Here is a 6,639-nt window from a genome sequence, read left to right on the forward strand (position 1 = left end):
TTGGGAGACTGGGTGTGATAATTCATGGACACTTTATTTTAATAATTTACTTTTGCAGCAATTTAAATATTAAAATGCAGTTTGGAGGCATGCAGGCATCATTAATTTCACATAAACATTGTACATTATGCTCTGTTTAACAGCACTCAATCTCACTTTTTTTACCTTATTCCACTTTTAAATATGCCTTTTGTATCATTCCTTTCAAAATTCCACAGTCTCTTTCTCCCACCCAGCAGCCTGGCACTTTTCCTGCTTCCAGCAAAGTTCCCTGTGTCAGTGGCACCAGCTGGGAGGCCACTCCTCATTGCCTGCTGCAGCAAAACTGATTGTGGGCAGAGCACTTTTCTAGGCTTCTTCAGGACTGTCACATTTGAAGCTGGTGTCCTCTTCACACCTCCTCATGTTTAAGGAAGGAGATAGTCTCTCTGACTCTATATACCATATGATGTGGCACTACAGGGTGTCTATTAACAGATCCCTAAAGTCATGGAAATCTTGGTAGAAGAGGTAGAGTTGACCTACAGCCCAGCACATCCTCTCAACCACCACATTAACCTGGTGGTGCTCCTTGCATCTTCTCACAGACTGACCCAAACACACTGATCTAAGACTGACCTCTAGACCAAAACCAGGAGACATGCACACCTTCTCCTTGATGCAGCAGTTGCTTTTACTTTCACTGAACACTGTGTAGGATGGACAGTGGTGGACCTATGCTGCTGGACGCCGTGTAAGGATGAGTCAAGGCAGAAATCCACAGCTCAGAAAATCTGACAGTCTATGTAGAACAAGACCAACATCTTCCTTTCAAACCAGCAGCTGGGTTACACACGTTAGCCACAACCCTTTTCTGGAGAGGAAGACACCTCAATACTCTTTCTGTGGACTTTTATTCCACTGAAGTTTGGAGTGTTGCAACAAAAAAACCTAATAAAATTGTGCAGGCTTCCCACAATGACCTATTTCCTTAGGACCCCACACATTAGAGAGACACTAGTAAGTACATTCTCTTATTAAAAAAAAAAAAAATCATCATACTGATTGCAGTAACTAACTTTAAATAATTCCTTATCCTTCTCTGTATCACTTTGGTGGAATAGTGAGCATCAAAATATAATCTGGTTTAGTGCTCATCTAATATAAGCAGTATTTTGTCTAATATATTATTTTTTTACCTGTTGTTCACTGGTTTTTGGGTTTTGTTGTTTGTGGTGTTTTTTAAAGAATGCCTGGATGTGAAAATAAATAAATAGATAGCTTTCCCTCAATGTAATAAAATTCCATAGAGAATATTTTCCCTAAAGAAAAAAAAAAAGGTGTATGCTACAAAAACAGTTCTTTAAATTCAGATGTTGCTGTTTACAGTCTTTTGCAATTGGAATTTCCACCCAGACAAGATTTTTACTGGCCAGTTTTAAGCTACCTCTGCAATTTATGTTTATACATAAACAGCTCTGATTTTAATTGCTATCAACTTCTTATACTTGATAGATGGTCTTAAACATTTTTTGCCTCCAGAGACTGCTTACTTTGCCAAGTATTGACACACTTTCAAGATTTATACTTCTCTAAGGAACAAAGTTTACAATAAAATATAATGTATTCCGTGGCTGTGAATGGTAATGCTACTAAAAAGTCCAAAGATATTTCACAACTGATAGTTATTTTCCTCACAGCCAGCACCGCACTGTTTTAGTACTACTATAGATTTAGGTTTTTAAATAAAAGTGAGGTTCCTAATTGGGGTAATCTAATGCTTCAGAGATCCAATATGACTAATTTAGTTTTTCTTCCATTACAGTAATTATTTGTCTATGATTACACTTTCATTTTTCCTTATTATTATTACTATTATTGTTGCTGTTATTTTATTTTTTACTTTTATTATTTTCCAACAATTATTTCCCAATAATTATTATTTTCCCCTCCCTTGTGGAAGGAATTCATTCGCTTATGGTGAGCCTTTACAGAGCTCAAGTATCACACTGCAGCCAGAAAAAGGAGTTGTCGCGGAAGTGTAAACTACAATGTCAAACATACAAATAGTTACTAATTATTGGACAGACATAATTTGGTATATGATTGAAGATGTAAATATTTGGATTGGATCCAGTTTGCTGGTAGCAATCATGGGTCTTGATGGCCAGAGGAACCCCAGAGGACAAGGGAGGGTTCTTTGAAATAATACATCAATTTGTACCATCTCCATGCAACTGCTGTGGCATCGCAGCAAAAGTAGCATCATCAGGCTCTAGCAGTATCTCTTGTAAAATCAGCTGAAAAGATCTCCAGCACTGAAACAATTCATGAATGTTTCTTTAGCAGCGAAGTGCAGCTCTCAGCCTTCTAAGAATACACTTTCAAGGGAGAAGATTTCATTTTCTTGTTATATTTTTTGTCCCAGCCATTTTCTCTCTTTAATGCAGTTTTCTATATTAGTGCCTTTTGTACTTATGCCACTTGATGTAACACAGCTGCTTTGCAGAGGCAAAAGAAAGATGTCTCTGGGTTGCTCAAAGATGAGCAAGCAGCCCAGTAATGAAAGGAAACACACCCCATGGGTTGCACCACCCATCTTACCCACTGATTAGGGAATGGAAGGATGCAGTCCAAGAGGGTCTGTAATTTCCCTGGGATAGGAGATGGCACAGCCTGTACAAGAGTAATTTGTTATGAAGTTTTGAATTTAAACATCCCAGCTCTTGGTGAGACTGCAATCCCAGGTTACTTGGCTTTTGACATCAAGATGAAGGAGACATTCCCTACAATTTCTACCAGAGATACTAAAAATTCCAGGAATAATTTCTTTTGTCAAAGTAATAATTTTTGTAATTACTCATTGACAGTCTCTGCCCTGGACATTCTTCCTCTCCCACACATGTTATAGGGATTTTTCTAGAGTAAATAATAGGTTAAACTGCAGACAGAGTAAAAACTGAAGAAAGCAGAAGAATAGAAGTTTAAAGAGACAAAACAAGCAGTTACTTAATCTGTTAATAACCAGATGTAGAAACAATGAATGAGAATGATTGAAAAATTGAAGACCAAAAATGAAAATAGTCTTTCAGATTTTAACCCATGAAAGAAAGCAATAGAAATGGAGACCTAGTTTGGGATATGGTTCAAAAAAGCATGTAAATGCTTAAATGCTTAAGCACTTATAATCTTACTTAAACATTTATACAGAAATGTTTAGAAGTTCTTTATGTTCTGTCAGCATGAAGTTAATTTTTACTTTGGCCTGGTAGTTTGTGTTGCAAAGATTTTTTTTGCAAAACCATGAGTGAGTTTCCAACAAAAATTTTATTAGGATGTAAATTAACTCTAGAAATCTATTTCAAGATATAAAAGCAATAAGTCTTCTCTAGTGCATTTTATTTATTCCTTTTGATGCAACGATATCAATCTGATGGTAATTTTGTACCAGTCCAATTGAGGACTTATGAAAGACAGTGGATGAGATAATCCATTTCTGATTATTCATGTTTATTTTATCTTTAGCATAAATAGACTATGAAAATAATTTGTTCCATGGCTGGTGCTTTTCTGATTAATTTTAAATTACGCATGGAATATTCTCAAGCAGAAAGATACTGAAAATCAAAATTTAGTATAATTTTTACTCCTGTTGGCTCCTGTGTTTAAAAATGGTATACACACAAAGAGGTTAATGGCATTGTGATTTTCAGATAATCTGCTTTTAAACTGCTGACTTGGAAACTGTGAGATTAATAGCACTGAGAACATCTAAAGGTAATAGGATTACGATTTAATATTAACTAAGTGTTTCTTGGAGGTCTGCTGTAGCATTGCCTCATCTCTGGGATGCACTAGAGTCATTAGTCTGTAGTGGCATACAGTGGTGATGCATGATAACTGCAGCTTTTCCTGTTGCTGTTAGGATTTTCCATTCACTGATAACTAGTTTTTATTTGCAGTGTCTGTCATAAACAGGCACAGAGCAAGCTTGCAATGCTCTGGCTCTAACTTGATGCTGATTAGGGACAGACATGTTCTCAGAGGGTCCTTGTCATCATTTAACCCCATGGTTAACTCAGCCCCACAGAGCCATCACTCTCTCACTTCCCCCTGGTGGGATGGGGGAGAGAATGGGAAGAGTGAAAGAGAGTAAACTCTTTGGCTGAGGTAAAGACAGGTTAAACAGGGAAAGCAAAAGCTGCACACACAAGCAAAGCAAAGTGAGGAATCCATTCACCACTTCCCATGGGCAGGAGGTGTTCAGCCATCCCCAGGAAAGCAGGGCTCTATCACACTTAATGGTGAGTTGGGATGACAAATGCCATCACTGTGAGTGTCTCCCCCTCCTTCTTCTTCCCCCAGCTCTACATACTGAGCATGATGCCATATTGTATGGAATATTCCCTGAGCCAGTTGGGGTCAGCTGCCTCGGCTGTATCCCCTCCCAACTCCTCCTGTGCCTTCTCACTGGTGGGCTGGGGCAAGGAGCAGAAAAGGCCTTGACTGTGCCTGGTTTTTATTGGTGAGCACTACTCAGCAATAACAGAAACATCCCTCTGTTACCAACACTGTTTCTGGCACATGTCCAAAACACAGTCCCATAACAGCTACTATGAAGAAAATGGACTCTATCCCAGACAAAACTAGCACAATCCTATACTGATCCAAATCCACAGGGAAAGATTTGCTTGTTTTTCTTTCTCCTCTATAGCAGAATTGCAAATATTATCTGCTGTCACTTCTGCTACACTCCAGGACTAGTGATACTGTCTGTTGCAGCCCAGGGTGGCCAGGAGTGATAGGTGCTGTGCTGTCTGCAGGACAGAAGGACAAAAAGAGTAACAGCTCCTGCTGTATTAGCATTGAAATGTCTTCTTTTTCTTCTCATTTTGCTAATTAAATATATCCATGTGAAAGGATTTGGCCTCCTTCATCCCATGTTGCCATTCCATCTGGGATGACAGGGTAATTCAGTTCTGCTGCCACATTTGATTCCTGACAAAGCCACACCTGAAATGCCAGTCACAGCTAATCAGAGCAGCAAAGCAAGGAGACTTTCCTCCTGTTGTGGGAGTTTGTATCAGAAGCATTAAGATGACATGAACAAAGTGCAAGTGGAAGAGGACCTGATGACACAGTAAAACAAATGCTACAGGACCATGTTTTATTTGTAAACAGGGGCACAGTCAACAGTGAGAAAGCTTGTTAATGTCAAAGGTGTTGTCTACATCAAGAACAAAAGGTCTCTGTTTCAGTAAGGCCAAAGTACAGGTAGGTCAGCAGAGGACCTGGATGCAAGGATGGCAAAAAGGTACTTTTTATCTGGCATTGCTCCTCCTGCTGTCCCAAGAGGAAGAAGCAACGTTATTACAAGGTTGCCCAAAGCACGAAATGGAAACAATGCAATAGTAAACTTTGCTTAGTATTTACAGGTACAGAGGGTTAAATAAGAAATGTTCAGAAGCAAAAGATTATCTCATACTAAATATGAATCCTTAGAAGCTCAAACAGACCCATTTGACAAAGCACTTCAATGATGACCAGCCCCTGCCAGCCCAAAATTGTGGTGAGAACTCTGCAGACAGAGCCCCTTGTCCTCCATTCTATATGTGACCTTGTCCTCCAGGTTACACAGAAAGATCTCTGCCCACGTTTTGTGGATACATTGCATCTCTCTGCTTCTGTGCAGGCCTGAGTGAGTGAAATCTAGGAGAGTTTTGTATATTTGGTAGCAAAATGAGAGCATTTAGATTAGAAAAGTAGGCTAGCAAAAAAACCCCAGACAACAACCTATATGCATCTTCATAATCATTTAAGAAAGGATATTTTAATGATCTCAGCTTGAATGATGTCCTCACAAAACACAAAGCTCAAGAACCTGATGTACTTCAAGAACTGACTCCTGCAGAATGTTAGTAGTATTTAAATGCTGCTACTTGTTCATTTTAAGATCTATGTTTCAGGTAATGAATAACATCTGAATTTTGGTTACAAGGTTCCATTCACCTAGAATATTCAGATCTACAGAGGAGCTCATGTGCTGCCTCCACATAAAAGTGGTGCTGTGCTCAGTATCAATCCTTTTTATAACTTCATTCAACTGTTCAGATTTCCAGCTGGTTTTACCAGTAGTTTTTATTCTTCTGCTTGCTAGGGAATATCTTTATACCTGTAGGAAGACTGTTAATGATAGGAAAAAAGATAATGAAATACGAACAGTGGAAACCAATAACAACCCATCAATGTAATACATAGAAAATTTAAAAAAATAAAAAGGACCAGGCTCTAGTCACAATTTCTCTCAATTTCAAGACCTTTGTAGCTCAATGAACCCCATTGGGTGAGCAGACATGAGACTACCTTACACTCAGAGTACACCTGTGAGGCAGACAATTTTATCTGGGAGCAACTGAGTGCATGAGAGACCTGAAGAAACTCCACACCCATGCAGCATTGGAGGGACCTGGGATTTATTAGGTGGCACTGATACAGACCTTTTCTCCCTAGAGAGTCACAGAGGCTCAAAATTTGCAGGCATTTAAGTCACATTAAAGTGACTTGAAGTGTCATTAAAGACATTTTAAGTCACTTACATGACAAGAGCCACTGCCTATCCCCACTGCTTGACCCTCTGCTCCCTCAGGGTGTATTCCAGAG

This window comes from Acanthisitta chloris, unplaced genomic scaffold, assembly GCF_000695815.1.
Source record: "Acanthisitta chloris isolate BGI_N310 unplaced genomic scaffold, ASM69581v1 scaffold26671, whole genome shotgun sequence".
Taxonomy (NCBI): domain Eukaryota; kingdom Metazoa; phylum Chordata; class Aves; order Passeriformes; family Acanthisittidae; genus Acanthisitta; species Acanthisitta chloris.